Source organism: Rattus rattus, chromosome 12, assembly GCF_011064425.1.
Source record: "Rattus rattus isolate New Zealand chromosome 12, Rrattus_CSIRO_v1, whole genome shotgun sequence".
NCBI lineage: Eukaryota > Metazoa > Chordata > Mammalia > Rodentia > Muridae > Rattus > Rattus rattus.
Genome location: NC_046165.1, coordinates 24656955 through 24674832, shown reverse-complemented (window position 1 = coordinate 24674832; position 17878 = coordinate 24656955). Strand labels below are relative to the sequence as shown.

At 42.2% G+C, this 17878-nt stretch overlaps 1 non-coding gene across 1 annotated transcript; it reads left to right on the top strand.

The window, feature by feature from the left end:
- The first annotated feature begins 2196 nt into the window (after positions 1-2196).
- LOC116914199 lies at positions 2197-2258 on the top strand. The gene has a single exon (XR_004389734.1). It is a non-coding gene; the product is annotated as a U7 small nuclear RNA (small nuclear RNA).
- Positions 2259-17878: the final 15620 nt, after the last annotated feature.

Below are 17878 nucleotides of genomic sequence, written 5' to 3'. Positions count from 1 at the left end.
GAGCTTCCAGGAACTAAGCCACTACCTAAAGACTATACATGGCCTGACCCTGGACTCTGACCTCATAGGTAGCAATGAATATCCTAGTAAGAGCACCAGTGGAAGGGGAAGCCCTGGGTCCTGCTAAGACTGAACCCCCAGTGAACTAGACTGTTGTGGGGAGGGCGGCAATGGGGGGGAGGGTTGGGAGGGGAACACCCATAAGGAAGGGGAGGGGAGAGGGGGATGTTTGCCCGGAAACCGGGAAAGGGAATAACACTCGAAATGTATATAAGAAATACTCAAGTTAATAAAAAAAAAAAAAAAGAAGAAGGAAAAAAAATATTCCTTGAGGATAATCCGGATTTCATCAAAGTCTGTTGTAATGACTCTCATTTCATCTCTAATTTTATTAATGTGAGTTTAATATCTATTTTTGTTTGTGTTGCTAGGGCTTATTCAATCTTGTTCATCCTTTCATGAACCATTTTTGTTTAATAATTTTATTCATTGATCTTTTAGTCTCTATTTCATTAACTTCTGCCCCAATCTTTATTATTTTTTGCTATTGCCACTTTTGGATTTGGATTCGTCTTGCTTCTTCTAAATGATCATTTACATGGGATCTTTCTGATTTGTTAATGTAATTGTGCACCACTACAAACTTTGCTCTTGGGACTTCTGAGTCTATAGCCCATAGATTTAGGTAGGTGGTAGGTTACAGTATCATTTCCATTTTATTTTTGGGATTGTAAAACTTAAGTGCTAATTTCTTCCATGATTTATGACTCATTTAAGAGCATGTTGTTCAGTTTCTAAGTATCTGTGCACTTTCCGTGGATCTTCTTGATGTCAATGTCTTGTTTTATTCCACTATAATCTGGCAATGTGTGGTGAATTACTTAGGTTTTGAAAATATTGAAGTTTATTTGGTGGTCTATAAGTGGTCAATTTTAGGGAAGTTTCCATGTACTGCTGAGAAGAATGGGTCTTGCCTATCAGTTGGCTGGGAGGTTCAGTAGATATCTATTAGGTACAGATGACCTATGGCATAGACCAGATCTGTAGTTTCTGGGCTGATTTTTAATTTGGAAGATCTCCGTAGATGGATGAGTCATCTACTTAAGTGTACTGCTATTATTGTCTCAGGACTCAGTGGTCTTTTATGATTTTTACTGTTTGTTTTTATGATATTGGGGGGCCCAAGATTTGGTGCTTACATACTGATAATTATATTCTCTTGGTGAATTACTCTCTTTACTAATATGCAGTGGTCTCTTTTATCTTTTCTGCCCAGTTTTTGTATGACATCTGCATTATCAGATATGAGAACTGCTACTCCAGGCTATTTGCAGTTTTTATTTACTTGATAGTTTAATTTCCAATCCTTGACTCTCAATTCATGAATCTCTTTCCCAAGTATGTATTGTGGAAACAGCAGACAGTTGGTGCTGAGTCCTGCGTGGGACAGCATGACACAGTTCCACCCCTGGAGCAAAGCATAAGGTTTGCTTGTGTATTAATGTAATGTAATATTAATGTACATAATTTACTTTATGCTCCTTCTTTAGGAATGTCCTCTATTTTGAGGTTAATGACTCCACAATAATCAAGCAAAGCACAATTCTGGGAAGCTAGAATGTATCCCTGTGACACTGACACCGACGACCACTAAGGCTGTGGGAAAGAACTCTGAAAACATGAATTCAAGAATGAATAAGTCAGTGTAAAAGCTGTCTTTTAGAATATTCCTCAACTATGGAAAATATATGAATTGTATAAGGGGCTTAATGGACCTAAAAGAGGAGAGGCAACTGTACTTATGAGCCTGCTTGTCAGAAAAATATTAAGAAAGGAGATAAAGAATTTAGGGAATGGTGATCTTAGGGCAAGATCCCACCCAACTAAACTTATTAGTTGTGCTTACCAAGGCAGAAAGATGTCTGAATTCATTTGCCATGTTAAAAAAAGAGTACTTGCTGTCTTTTTCTAAGAATCAAGGTGCTGAGGTCATAAAATGCTGATTCATAGGATAATCAAGAGGGAATATGGAGTATATGACTGAATTGATATGTAAATAAGACTGGGCTTTGGTCTATGAGAGAGAAAGCTACCTAGAGAGAACTTCTTAGAGAACAAACATGGCTCTTTTAATTTTTTTTTTTTTTTTTGGCAGGTTTTCTGACTTTGGTTGGAAAACCGAAAAGCTACATAGAGAGATAAAATAGCTCTTTTAGACTTTTTCTGGTGGGTTTTCTGACTTTGGTCAGAAAAACGCTATTACAGCTCTAAGGCATTTATGGTTATAATTGTTAAAGGCTTGTTATTATTTATAGTCTTGTTTTCTATTGTTCTGGGTAGTTGATTACTTAATAGTTCTTCTCTACTCCTCCTCATAGTGTTGGATATTTGCTGGCTTACTGTGTTGGGCTTGACTGATTCCTTCCTAGGTCTCTTCTGTTTTCTGGGAATATATTCTTCCCTGGATCATCGTGTGTGGATGTATTCCCTTGTGTAATATTCCTTTGAGAATCTTCTGTAGTGCCATCATAGTTGTCACAAGTTAAACACATGCCTTAACATGTGTTTGTCTTTTGTCTGGAAATACTTTTATTTTCCCCTTTCTTTCAGCACTTAATTTTGCTGTGGTATATAGCAATCTTAGTTGACAGCTACTTACTTTCAAAGCTTGAAATTTGTCACTCCCTGCTTTCCTGGTTGTTAGGGTTGGTGCTGATGTATATGATATCATTTTTATTTCTATATGTGTTTGGCAGTGTTTCCGTGTGTGTGTGTGTGTGTGTGTGTGTGTGTGTGTGTGTGTGTGTGTGTGTGTGTATGTGTGTGTGTATTATTTTTACATTTTATTTATTTTATTTTTTCACTCTCAAAGTTACACATTCTCCCTACCAGGTCTCAGGCCACTCTTCCTCTCTTCCTCTCACTTCCTCATAGTAACCCGTTGTCCTTCTGAGGTCTTGCGCTTGGGATCTCTGTTCCACTCTTGTCCTGCTCTCGTTCTACCTCTTCACCTTCCCTCCTTTATATGTTCCTCATGCCCCTCTGTTATTCTACCCTCTGTTTTACCCTAGAAATACTGGCAAGGCAAGTTGATTTTGTTCCTGGCTTTTTCCTGTTATACTGCTGTGGTCAACCCGGGTCCTTTGGACCCATGTGTATACACACACAGTATCCGAGGCTGAACTTTCCATCCCTGTAACATACTCCTCCCTATGTACTTTTCACAGAGGTCCCACTTCTGGGGTCCGTCTTCTGTGTTATGCATTTACTGATATCATATGGCCATGGCAAATCAAACTTATCTATTTTATCTCCCGCCATCCTGCTCCTGTGATGGCAAGGGTAAACCCTCAACTTGAAAGAATCTCGAATCACCTGGGAGAAGGGAGTTGGGCATGCCTTTGGGAGAATTATCTTGCTTATTTGATTGATGTGGGAATATCTACCTCAGTGTTTCACAGAATATCCAAAAGTGTATAAAGTGGAGAAAGCAAGATGAGCACTGGCACCCGTTCATCCATTGCTCTCTTCTGACTGTGATGAATGTGATCAGCTGCTTCAAGTTCCTGACATCCAGAGTTCAATGCCATGATGGTGATGCATTGTAGGCCCCCTAGAACTACAAGCCAAAAAAAAAAAGCCCCTTGTCCCTTAAATTGTTTTTGTAAGGGCATTTTTCTTTTCACCACAACAAAAAAGTAATTAGAATAGTCACTTTCCAAGATCTCCTTTGTGGCCATAAAAAATTATGAATTGTTAAAAAATATCCATTGTTAGATCTGCCACAAAAACATCAGTAGGCAAAGTACCTAAAATTGAAAACAAATTGTTATTTCAAAGTAAATAGTCAGGGTGAAATGGGTGTATGTGGGGAGTGAACTGGACAATTTCATGGGAGAGCACCATGAGCCTTGTTCATTGTCTTAGGGTTTCCATTGCTATGAGCAGACACCATGATCAAGGCAACTCTTATAAAGGAAAATATTGAGTAGGGGCTGGCTTACAGGTTCAGGGGTTTAGTCCAATAACATCATGGTGGAAAGCATGACAACATGCAGGCTAAAATAATACTGGAGATGGAGCCAAGAGCTCTACATCTTGATCTACAGGAAGCCAGGAGGAGACTGGCAGCTTGAGTATTTAGGACCTCCACAAAGACATATGTCCTCTAACAAGGCCATACCTCCTCCAATAAAGCAATATTTCCTAATAGTGCCATTTCTTATGGTCAAGCCTTCAAACATGAATTAAAACGTGAATCTATAGGGGTCATACCTATTCAAAACACCACATTCATCATGGGTCAAATTAGTTGAGAATTCTGCCAGTTTTTTAAAAATAATTTCTACTACTCAGGAAGTCCATAGGATTATAGACATGATCATTTAAAGTTGTGTGCTTCAACTTTCATGTTGAGGTTGGCTCCACATACTCGGGAAACTGTAAACCACGTAAAAAGTTAACATTTTGCTTCCAAGTCAAGAAGCCACGCCAGTACTCTGTTGTTCTATTATTTTCTTTTTATCAATCCTTAAAAACCAGGGTCTCAAAACAGGACCGATAGAGCTGGGGAGAAAGCTTAGTAGTGGAGCTCTTGCTTAGCAAGTGTGGGCTCAATATAGAACACTTACTCCTATCACTGTCAGTGAATCACACAGCTGTTGTCTCACTCCACAGGACAGGAGTATGACAGGACAGGCTACCTAGGTCCTCTGCCCAGTCCCCTGAGTCCAAAGTCAGACAGTGTGGAGATATCATCTCAACCGCTCCCATCTAAGATGCTTAATCTCCTCTTCTAAGCTTCATGGTCATTGGCCGAGTTCAGTTCTTCAGAACTGCAACTAAAGCATTGATCGATTAATGAAGTAAGCACGCCACGTTACTTCCTTAAGGCCACTAGGGATCTCTCTGGGTTTTTTTCATTGTCTTCCCTAGGATCATCTTTTTAACTTAAGGTGAAGTGACTAAGAACTTCAATTATTTCTGGAAAATTTCTTCTCAGAAATAGCTAGATTACTCATCGGATGAGTAACTTGGATTAAGTGTGCACTTCATTCAGGTAAGGAGCCATATCAGGGTAGAGAATCTTGAGATCACATTAGAATCAACACTCTCCATATTTCACATGGGACAGACATCTCTAATTTTGCTGCCGATCTTGAGGAGCCAAGAATTTCTTTTACGTTCTTAATTTGTGGGGGGAAAAGAATCATCTCACGTAGCTGGTGCCAAGAGCAGCTACAATCCTTGTAGGCCACTTGGACGCACTTCAAATTGTAGGAAGTTGTTTTCTTCAGCAGGCTCTCCATCATAATCAAACTGTGGGAAGTTGTGTGGGAAAACACAACTGCCCAGTTGCAAGAGATGGAGATCATGAAAGAGACTCCACAAGAAGAGGTCAAGGTACCAGTAATTAAGAAAAGATTTTGTTGAATAGCCAGTCACCTGGGTTAAATTAAGTCCATTTCCTTGGCTACGAGGCGCCTGGTCTCTGACAACCAGTCTCTTCTAGAATCCCTCTGTGCCTTTTCAGTAACCCACAGAAATTTTGGTATTCAATACTTTGAGTCCATAAATCCATTATAAAAATAAGAACACACATCACTCTCTGGGAGGTCTGTTTGTTCTAATGAGTGAAGAATAGAGCAATTATCTCACACACTGCTGCAGGTGTAGCATGCGTGCCCTTCCATAACTGTGTGTGCAACTGCCAATGGGCCTCCAGTGAGAGCGTGTTCTCAGATCTCCCAATTCTCATAGTCCTCCTTTTCTTATAAAGCAGCCAATGCCAAAATTAGCTCAATTCTCTTTTTGAGCCTTTCACAAACTACAGTCACATCATTGAATCTTTTGTTTAATGTATACTCTCCATATGGAGCTGGCCTGCCTCTTCAAAGAGTTTAAACGTTTTGTCTACCCCTGGAAAAAGACTCAAGGCCTCCATTTGAAGTCAGGAAGAGTGGCTGCCTCTGCTTCTGACTCAGGTTCATCCGCACTGCTCCCAGTGAGAAGATGCCAATGTGGTTCAAAGTAGCATTCGGCAAGCACATCTATCTCTGTCTGCCGGTGGCTGTGAAGTGATGGTGTTAGGAGCTATGAAAGCTGGAGGAGAGGCGTCATTCTAGGACACATCTGTGTATCTCATTTATGACAGTGCAGAAATGGAGTTTTTTTTTTTTTTGCAAACGAATGTCCTGTTCATTGTTTACAAAATGCCAGTTCCTGAGTAAAATACAACTGACTACAGACTTGGCTCTGTGCTTTCAACAGAATTAAAAATAGAATGCTAATTTTTTAAAACTGGAAGCACTTTTTATCACCTTGACTGACTGAATTGGAAAACAACACAATTAATTAAACTCCTGAGTTCTAGAAAAGCTATTGCCGACTGCCGACCCCTCTTTACCACCCTTCAGCAGACTGAATTCTTTACACTTGCAGACAGACAACTCCAGGCAGAGGTTTCCTGGATGTACTTCGGGACCTCTTGCTGCAGACTTAGCTGCAGGAGTCACAGAGTAACTTGGAGAAGGGAGGGGCAGACGAGCAAGTAGGGATTTCTCTTCTTGCCCATTTTAGCTCTTTTCAAGTAGAAGCGATGCTCTCGTTTTGAGTATGGAAACTGCTGGAGACAGAGTCTTTTACATGTGACTGGGCCTCCCATTGTCTAGGCCTGGCTCCAATAGTCAGCCATACTGATACGTGCCTTCCTCATCCGTCCACGTCCTATGCCAGGGCAAGCAAGCTTCAGCTCTCTTCTCTTTTCCTTCCATGTGCATTAATTTGTGTCTAGACACATATCATATATACACATATGAATATCTTTATATTATTAGGTGCATACAAATTTCATTTTATTCAGACATGCTTCTGTTAAGTACCTGGTTTGCTTGCTCTCATAAGAATGCTCCTGTCTTCTGTGTCTTAAAAGTCCTAGCCCAAGACAGTTAAAATAGCATGCCTAAGGTTACTTTTTGCTTTCTTTTCAAAAATTTAACTATTTACTGTATGTGTTTGTGCGCATTGCCTGCATGTGTGCCCATGCACTGTGTGAGCATATAGTACCTTCAGAGACCAGGAAAGAGCATCAGATCCCCCAGAGGACTGCAGTTGCACTTGGTCGCTAGCTGCCACGTGGTGCTAGGAAGGAAACTCCCATCCTCTGAAGAGCAGCAAATGCTCTTAACCACTGAGCCATCTCCAGCCACATGGCACTATTTCTTAAAAACTCAACAGAGTCAACTAACCTTGACCCTGCAGCTCTCAAAGTCTGAACCACCAACCAAAGGATGTACATGGGCTGGGCCTAGGCCTCCCCAAATGTATGTAGCAGATGTGCAGCTTGGTCTTCATGTGGATCCTGTACAACTGGAACGGGTGCTACCCCCAAAGCTGTTGCCTGAATGTGGGAAATGTTCTTCTAGCTGGGCTGCCTTGTCTGGCTTCAGTGTGAGAGGAAGCACCTAACCTATCAGAGATTTGAAGTGCAATGGTGGGGAATACTGAGGGGGAGGGTACCCACTCAGAAGAGAAAGGGAAGGGAAGATAGGAGAAGGATTGGGGGGGTGATCAGGAAGAGGGCAGTGAGTGGGATATAAAGTGATGCCCTGAGGACCAGCAGAAAGAATGGAAATAGGTGACCTCGAGAGGAAGGAGGTTGGGAAGACCCTCTAGAATGTACCAGAGACCTGAGAAATGAGAGACTCTCAGGACCCTAGATAAAATGCTGTACAGTGGGGAGAGGGGACTTAGTGAACCCACCTCTAGCAGAAAGACTGGGTATGAAGTGAGAGTTGGGGTTGCTATCCCACAACCAAAGCTCTGATCCATAATTCTTCCTGTCTGAGAGAAACGCAGGGATGGAAATGGAGAAGAGCCCGAGGAAAAAAGATCCAGGGACAGGCCCAAAGTGGGTTCCAGCTCAAGGGGAGGCCCCAAGATCTGACACCATTACTGAAGCTATGGGGTGTTTACAAAAAGGGACCTACCATGACTACTCTCCAAAAGACCCAACATGCAGCTGAGTCAGATACAGATCTGTGCACCCAACCAATGAACTGAAGCTGCTGACTGACCCCTCTGGCTGAATTAGGGAAAAGCTGGAGGAAACCAAGGAGGAGGACAACCCTGTAGGAGAACCAGCAGTCTCAATTAACCTGGACTTCCTGAGATCTCTCAGACACTGGATCACCAACCAGGCAGCCTACACCAGCTGAAATGAAGCCTCCAACACATATACAGCAGAGGACTCCCGGGTCTGGGTTCAGTCAGAGAAGATGCACCTAACCCTCAAGAGACTAGAGGTCCCAGGAAGAGAATGGAGATCTGATGGGTTGGGTGGTACTCCCCAATTTAGGTTTTAAAATTTATTTGATATCATTGTGGACATGCTCTAATATCAGAACCACCATCGATAGTTTCAATTTGGGATGGAACATTAAATTATTTAAAAATATATTTTATGTGTATTTTTCACAGATGCACCCTGTGTGTGCCTGGTGCCTGCAGAAGCCAGAAGAGGTGTCAAATTCCCTGCAACTGGAGAAGCAGATGGTTGTGAATAGATCCGTGGGTATAGAAACTGAACCTGGATCTCCTGGAAGGGAAATAAGTGCTCTTCCCCACTGAACCATCTCTCTAATTCCATGAAAGTGTTTTCTGATACACTACTCAGTCAATCTTTTAAACATGTGGGCTCCTTGGAAAAAATGCCTGGGTTTAAGTCCTGCCACTACTTGTAATAAGATTTTTCCCCCTAGAACTAGAAGCGGATGCTCGTGAATATTTTGTTGTTTTTAGATTCCAGCAGTAATTTGTGAAGTCTAATGAAAACATCATGCTAGGATTTTGCTTGTAATTGTGTCGAACATGCCAACCAAATGGCATCATGAAGCTCCCCACATCTTTTTTTTTTGAAAACAAGATGCTGCCCTGTTGATGTAGTTCGCTTGTATCTTCTATAATGTCTTCAAAAGGTCTTCAAATGACCTCACTTCACAGCATTTTAGTATAATTTTCAGATGTATTCCTTAATATCTATTTGGAGATTTTATTGTTATTGTAAATTGGGTCTTTTTCCTGACTTTACTTGGTTATTACTGATGTTGAAGAGGTCTGTTGGTTTTTATATGCTGATGCTTACCCGGTAATCTTGCAAACACTTATTGCTTCACAGATGTCACATGTTTCTGTATATTACTCTATATAATATCGTACTAATTATAAGCAACAGTTTTGTGTGTGTGTGTGTGTGTGTGTGTATTGCTCTAATTATAAGCAACAGTTGTGCTTTTTAGTGACTTTATCCATTTATTTCAGTTCCGTTTTTTGTATAACAGCTAGGACTATTGAATAACAACATTGTAGAAATCTACTGTATTACTCAGGTCCCTCTGTAAAGATGGACTTACTGCCAATATGTACTGTTCCTAGACAATGAAAAATATATTGAGGGGATTTACAATAGGTTGGAAGTGAAAAGGAAAGACACACACCAAGTCTTGAGAGTAACAACACTGAGATTGGAAACCATTGCAAATGAAGGAACATCGCCGTGACATTGGCCTTCCCCTTGTCTCACTCCTTGAAAAGCACACACCACTGCTCCTCTGCTTAGAGGCTGATGTTATCCTGTTTACTAATTCGGTCTTATTTGTTTATAATCAAATTCTAGGAATGAGTGGTGGTTCTCCATCCTTGCAGCCAGATGCCTGTGTGTTTGGGCTTTGTAAGCAGGGAGGGACTCCATACCTCACTGGGACACTTGAAGTCAGGGTCTCTCTTAGCAGCAAGGAGAATTCAAGTGCTGAGCTGCTAAAGCACGCAAAATGTCTAGTGTGGTGTCAACATTTGTACATATAGACAGCGGTGTGCTGGCAAACACGGACCAGCTGGCACATTAGGGAAAGGAGCAATGGCTTGTAGCCTTTTCCAGTTTCTATCCTGAAGTGCTCCCATCATGGCCAATTTCTAGCTGTCAGTGTTACGATCCTTGCCACAGAGTGGGAAGGGGTGGGGCAGCATCCTGTCTGAAGAGCTGGACTGAGCTCGTGGACACCACTGTAGGAGTGTGAGGGCCACAGTAAGTCAGCTCTCTCACTCCTTTACAAAAGTGTCAGACAATTCTGTTTCCCTTTCAGACTCGCCTTCCCTCACGACAGAAGGTTTGTTTCTATCTGCTACCCACCATGCCTTCCAATCATGCAGCCCTCACTTCCTGTTGTGCCCCGTGGTATTTTCCCTGATGATCTGTGACCACCGTGAAAATTCCCTGCCAGAATCTGCAACATCTTGTTCTATTTCAGACTTTCGGATTCTCTCCTTGGTCCATCTCAACCTCTTACATTTTTATTGTTCATTTTCACTAGTGTGTAGCATATTCATGTGTACATGACTGCACGAATGCGTATGTATGGAGGCTGTTGGTCAATGTCTTGTATCAACTTCAACCACTTTCTACTTCAGCTTTTGAAACAGGTCTTTTTGCTCATCCTGGATCTCACCATTTGGCAAGGATGATTTTCCAGAAAACCCCAAGAAAATCCTCCTGTAGTCATGACTCTAGCCATTGCCAGGTGCCTGTCTGTCTACATGGGTGACAGAACTTAGGACCTCATACTTACGTGGTATGTGCTTGACAACTGAGCTCTACTATGTCTCTTTCAGGAATGCTCTCTTTTCAATTCTCCCTAAGAGGGATGGTTCCTCACAATTCTTCTCAGTGCTGGTTTATACTGTTGTTGTTGTTGGTGGTGGTGGTGGTGGTGGTGGTGGTACTACTACTACTACTACTATTAGTAGTAGTAGTAGTATTTGATGTCACTATAACCTATATGTGAAACAAATCCACTTATAGGGTAAAAGGCTGTAATAACATACTACTTTAATTTCAGCACATGAGAGACTGAAGCAAGAGGGGCCAGTCTGTGCTACATACTGAAAACCCTCCTTTCTGGAGATGGGAAGAGACAGAGAGGGAGAGAAGGATGGAGGGAGGAATAATTATACGAGAGAGAGAGAGAGAGACAGAGAGAGAGACAGACAGACAAAGAGAGACAGAGAGAGACAGAGACAGAGAGAGAGAGGAGGAGGGGAGAGAGAGAAAAGAGAGAGAGAGAGGGGGAGAGAGAGAGAGAGAGAGAGAGAGAGAGAGAGAGAGAGAGAGAGAGATCTTGTTATGCTCCCAGTGACCTATAGACATGGTCTAGCCTTGCCTCCCATCTTTTAGTAGTGTTCAAACCAGCATATTGGCTGCTGGGGACATGAAGACTCAGATGATGGCAACAAGGAGGACAGCGTTTCCAGTGGTGCAGTTTCTGACTACCTCCCAGTTTCTTTTCTTCTTACTTATCACTTGGCCCTCAAAAGTATCCTCAAGGGATCAGCAGTCGACTGATTGGCCTTCTCTAGATAAACGGAACTAGAATCTGTGTCTGTGTGTGATGCTAACTCTTGAGTTTTAAACTGATGAGATTTAGGATCACTGCTGGGCAAGCAGAATCTGGGTGAGCCCGTAAGGGCTTTTCTAGATTCCATTACTTGAGATGTAGTGATCTCAAACCTGTGAGAAACAGCATGATAGGCTGAGAGAAAAGGAGAAAGCTAGCTGAGCATGGGCATCACTTCGCCCAGCTTTCTGGCAGCGCATTCCACCAGAGCAGCCACCTCTAGCTCCTGTCACATACACCTCCCCCACCCCATGGACTGCACCTCTAAACTGTGAGCCAAATGCTGCTCTTCCTCTCTAGAGCTGCTTTTTCTGAGTGGTTTCCTACAGAAGTGAGATCAGTAACCACATTTAACAAGGTCCCTGGGTGGTCAGTTGCTTTTTTTGAGTCTGGGAGGCTCTGATCTTGACTGGTTGCTCTTCAGGTACAGGCCCTTCAGTTTGCAGAATCGGCACCCATAGCACCTTGAATTTGTTAGGAGGCCAAATGCATTCTACCCTGGACCTATGAAATTAGGGACTCTGGGACTCTTCTTCCCATACCATGAGTATAGACTTGAACTTTTATTTTCCTGCTTCTAGGCTCCTTGAAAACTGCTTCTGTACCACTAACTCCTAAACCTGGATCACCCAAAAGGTTTTACAAAACACTGATGTTGGGATCCCACCCTACAAGAGAACTGATTGACAGACACAGTTTGCATGCACTGGAAATATTTTTTAATAATTTATTTACTTATTAAGATTATAATATAATTATTCCTTGCTCTCTTTCCAACCCCTCCTTTGTTGTCCTTAAAAATCCATGGCCTCTTTTTCTTTATGAATATATAAATAAAATGTGTGGAGTGTCTACATGATATTGCTTGTTATGTATGTGTTCGGGGATGACCATTGGTATTGGATAACAATTGGTGTGTTCTTCCATATTTCAAGGGAAGACTTTTACAGGGAAGACTATTCCTTCCGCTCTCAAATTCCTTAGATATTGAGTTATTTGTGTAGGACTGAGGCCTCGTGAGCTTTCTCCTTCCGTGTTAGCATATCTATTCCTGCCATACTTGCTTAGGTCACGTTAGGCCACCATCTTCTAGCTTACAAGTACTTAGGCTAGATTTATACCTTAGCTATATTGAGTTTTCTTTCATTATTTTTCTCCAAACCACGAAGATGTCAATCTCTTTTTCTAAGATTGGTGTTCGCCTGGAACTGTGGTACACTGGGTTCTTCCTTGCAAGAACTTTCTATGTTGCCTGAGTTTCTCTCTCTCTCTCTCTCTCTCTCTCTCTCTCTCTCACACACACACACACACACACACACACACACTCTCTCTCTCTCTCTCACACACACACACACACACACTCTCTCTCTCTCTCTCTCTCTCTCTCTCTCTCTCTCTCACTCTCTCTCTCTCTCTCTCACACACACACACACACACACACACACACTCTCTCTCTCTCTCTCTCACACACACACACACACACACACACACTCTCTCTCTCTCTCTCTCTCTCTCTCTCTCTCTCTCTCTCTCACATACACAGTTCTCACACTGTCTTCAGTTATTTAACTTTTTCCAGTCATGCTCTCTCATACAATTATAGATTTTTTCCCCTCTGAGTATGGAAAGTCAGGCACACACACTGTTTCATTCCTTGAGCTTAAACAAGATCTATATTTTTAAAGTGGGAGCTAAGTGTTTGCAGGATACTTGTAGCTGTAATAGTTTCTCAAAATACTTACTGGACTCTTTAGAACTGTTTTCTAAAGGAATTCCTGGGATTTTAACCTCCACCCCCTCCCCTTAAATAATACAAGAAAGGCAGGCGAAACAGGGCGGGTATTAAGTGAGTTTAGTTAAAACTATTGTTACCACTAAATAAAGAGAGCACATTGCATGACTGAAGCCACTATCTCAGGGACCAGGATGTGCATCCAGCTGTGCACTGAAGCTGTGTACTCAAGAGCTGACCTGCTCGCAGACAGGCTTTGTCCTTCTTCACTGTGTCTTTCTGACTTTGATAAGCCCCCAGAGCCTTTCCTTCTAACACAAGTGTGGTGACTGTGATCCCACAGGATACATAGGAGTTAAATGAGATAGCACTTACCCATTTGGGTACCTAGTAAGTGGTGCCAAGAGCTCTTAATGTCCTTCTGGACCCCATGCGGAGGTAATGGTTCATTTAACCGCCATTTTTGCTGATCACGGTATGTCAAATTCCAAGACATAAGGGTAGTGTCTTTAGACCCACTGAATTCTATGAAGGACTCTTGATTACAAAGCAGAAACTGTGGGCACAGTGGCACATATCATGCAACCCACACAGCCCTCTCATTCTTTAAAATAGTTAGACTTCTAGATCCAGAAAAATAAGTACTTTCTGAAGTAGTAAGGAGTCCCAAAAGATGCGGCTGAAGAAATAGCTCAACAGCTAAGAGCATTTACTGCCCTCGTAGAGGACCCAAGTTGGATTCCTAACACCCATATCCAGTAGTTCACAACCTGCTGTAACTTCTGCTTCAGGGGATCTCATGCTCTCTTTTGGTGTATGTAGGCACTGCATTTAAATGCACAAAGCGTGTTCTCTCTCTCTCTCTCTCTCTCTCTCTCTCTCTCTCTCTCTCTCTCTCACACACACACACACACACACACACACACACACACACACACACACACACACCACTCACAGAGAGAGAGATTTAAAATTAAAAATAAAAATGTGAAACCCCAAAGGATGATCAGAAAGATTCAAGGACAAATGGCCGCTTTGTGGATATCTTTGTGAATAACCCAGGAGCAACAACTAATTGATCCAAATCGAAAGCTCACTTGCAAGAGGAAAAGGAACCCCCTGTCCTCTAAGGTTGTAGCCTACGGCTGTAAAACCTAGGCCTTTGTGTGCCAAACTCTGAGCCAGGACACATTAAGACAAGGAATGTTTATTTTTAGGCCTCAATAAAGTGAAACCCTAAGCTTTGAGATCAGATTGGGCTGGTCAGGGACAGTTAATTCCTGCAAACACCTTGTTACTCATTGAATGTAAAAGATCCACTTCTGCATTTTATCATGTTTGCACAGTGATATTTTGTGGTGGCTGCGTCCAGGTTTATGTGGGTTTTTAATCGGGGAAAGTCCAGAGGGTTCCCCCCCCACTCCTATGTTAAATTAAAGGTCATTGGTAAAACCAGGAATCTATATACAAGTTTGATCAAGTGTGAGGTAACTTCTTTAGACATATATTATCAGAATTGCAACTGAAGCATCATGGCATTCCAGTGAGGGAACAGCAGTGGCTGCTGCACATCCTGTCCTCTGCTTTCTTCAGAGTTGCCAAGGGAACATTTTGTAGACAGAATAGGTAAAAGCGATAGACATAGGCAAACTCCAAAACTCATGCATCGGCCTTGGGTTGGACGTCATCCACAGAAGACGCTTCCAAGCCCTTCTCTTAGTCTACAGATACGAACCTGAATACCAGCAGATCTGATCTATATTCCTGATGCCAAGGAAGCCAGAGTGCTACATACGTGGTTGGGCTCTGGACATGCCTTAGTCCTTCGTCCTGGACATACCTCAGCTTTGTTGAACCCTGAACTTTCCCTTGCAGTAGAAACTCGTGTGTTTTTTGAGTCTGCAAAACAAGCTTTGTTGTCCGTTTTTCCTTTTTGGTGACAACACACACACACACACACACACACACACACACACACACACACATATCTTTTAACTTAATACCTGTAATTGGTGAGTTCATTACTATATATTGGTTAAAACCTGAGTACTAGGACTACCTACGTACTAATCACATCACCTCTGACAAACTTGTTAAACTTGTGGACATCAGCTTCCTCACATATGGAAGGGGATGATAGTAGTATGATTAGTATGAGTAAGGCTTTATTTCATTCTAATTACATGTATATCTGTATGTCTCTGTGTGGGTATATATGCAAGTCGGTTCAGGTATTTGTGAGGACTAGGAGAGAGTGTTCATTCCCCCGGGGCTGGAGTAACCATTGGTTGTGAAGCACTGAATGAAGATATATTGAGAACTGGACTTAGATCCTCTGACAGAACAGCACGAGCTCTTAACTGCAGAGTCATCTTTCCAGCCTCAGTAGTGTGGTGTTTAAGCAGACAAACCTAACAGCAGTGTGAAACAGAACTGTCATTCTGAGTAGGTCCCGGGTGGTCCCCAAATGTTGTCTCCTATGGCTCCAAACATTTATTAAAGTTCTTCTAAAAGATGAAAATGGCGCTCACAGGTCTCAATGAGGAAACTGGCAAAAGCTAGAGGGTATTCCCTTTAGCTAAGTGTTTTGTTCAATACAGGGAAGAGACATGGGGCAGCACTGAATTTTGTTGCCAAGGAAACCTAATGCTTTGTGTACTTGGAAAAAAAATCATTATTGTGCATGGAATTTCTCCACCATAGAGATTCATCCACCTGAGGTGGAATAAACTGGTATTACAGCTAACAGTTTGCTCACGATCAGGAAGGAAAATGGGTTTCCTCAAAGGACAGGTATTTCCAAAAAGCTACAAAAGATGCCAGGTGGCTTATTCAGCTCTGAGTGGCCCACTTTGTCACACAGATAACCTGGCAAGGGGATGGCAATGGCTTTTGGTTTTTTTTTTTTTTTTTTTTTTTTTTTTATCTTTCAGCTCCACTGGTTTCTTATCAATATCTCAGGGACAGTTTATATTTTCCTAGAGCAAAGGATAGAATGTCACAGAAAAATAAAATACATTACATTGCTCAACTCCTGCCTGTACATTTCCAGTCTTTTCTATTTTTTTTTTTAATTAAGTCTTCACATTTGGTGGTGTTTTGTAGCCTAAGAACAGACTTGAGGAGTGCAAAATAAATAAGACCAACAAACGCAGAAACCTCAAGTAAGATGTGTTACTTTAACAGCACGTCTTGTAGAGAAATGATGTCTTTTCCATCTCGCTGTTAAACTTGTGGACTCTTGGGTATGAGAGTAAGCTTCCTTATTGAATAGAACACAGGCGTTCCTGAAGCAAACCCATAAATTAGGTGAAGGTTGTTTCCCCTGCACTCTTATCTCTCTTTCATGCACCTTTGCAAGTTCCCGGTTCTGTATCTTGACACTTCTGTAACCGCCGAAGATCGAGCACGGCCACAGAGTCCGCGGTTTAGCTCCCTACATGCTGTCTTTTCGTCTAAAGCTGCGTTTTACAGCACACTTACCGACCCATTCATATTAACAGACTCCCTTTGCCCTTCAGAGCCTCTGCTGTTAAGTGATAAGGAACCTTAGACAAGGAAATAAAATCCAATGTGTAATTTCAAACTCCAAGTGAACAAACAGAGAACATAGTTGCAAACCAGGGTGGGATCCACTGAAAATGGTTAGCTGTCCATCTATGTAGGTTAAAGCCAGGTACCATCTCATACTTAAAGAGATGTAATTCTTTGTCTCCAAATCTTAATGCCCATATTCCAAGCAAAAATACGCCATTTCCTTTCTAGGAGACTGAAGGGGAAATGGCTCTGAGGCACAAGTAAGGAGATGGTGGTGATAAAGTCCTGAAAACTGATCTTTGTATACATGGGGCACAGAAAGGTGGCTGAGTGAGTGCACAATCCTTTGTCATGATAAAGCAGACACCTGCTTCATGCTCTCAGCTGAGAGCCATGGCAATGCGCTGAGAGCCGCGGTTAGGGCAAAACTGATTCTTCTGAACTTGCCGTCCTGTGGAGAGGCGTTCTCTGTCTCTGTGAACTTAAGGCAGGTTGACCTTGTGCTCAGCACTTTTGTGTGCAACCTACGTCCATCTTCCATGATGATATACAGGCAGCAACATTATCTTCAGGGTTCGATGCAGTTCCTCAGAAAAGGGAGATTCTGAGATCTCTCTATTGGAAAACCCAGTAACCAACCAGTGACTTTCATTTGATCCTTTTTTTCCCTTTAAGATTTATTTCATTTTCTGTGTATGCATTGGTGTTTTGCCCCCACGTGTGCATGGTGCTCCAGGAGGTAGGAAGTGGGCATCAGATCCCCTGGAACTGTAATTATTAATAGTTGGAAATTGCCATGTGGCTGCTGGGTATAGAACGTTGGCCCTCGGCAAGAACAAGTGCTCGGAACCATGGAGCCATGACTCTGTCCCTCCCATTTGGTCTTAAGGTGAGTGTTGACAGTTTATGCAGCAACCTTCTGCAACCAAGACTAGGACTATACAGCTACGGCCCCACCAGTATCCTTTATTATGTTTCTGTGTTAAGTTGTGTATCTCAGGCACAGTGGTAATACCTTACCTGATGTATCTGGCCTCATGGAAAAGGATCTATTTCCAAGATGGGAGTTAATTTATCCTCTCTCAATATGAATTAAAAAAAAATGTTACAATCACACTATCATCACCCAGATGACCGCATCCTGAATCTTCTTAACAGTGAC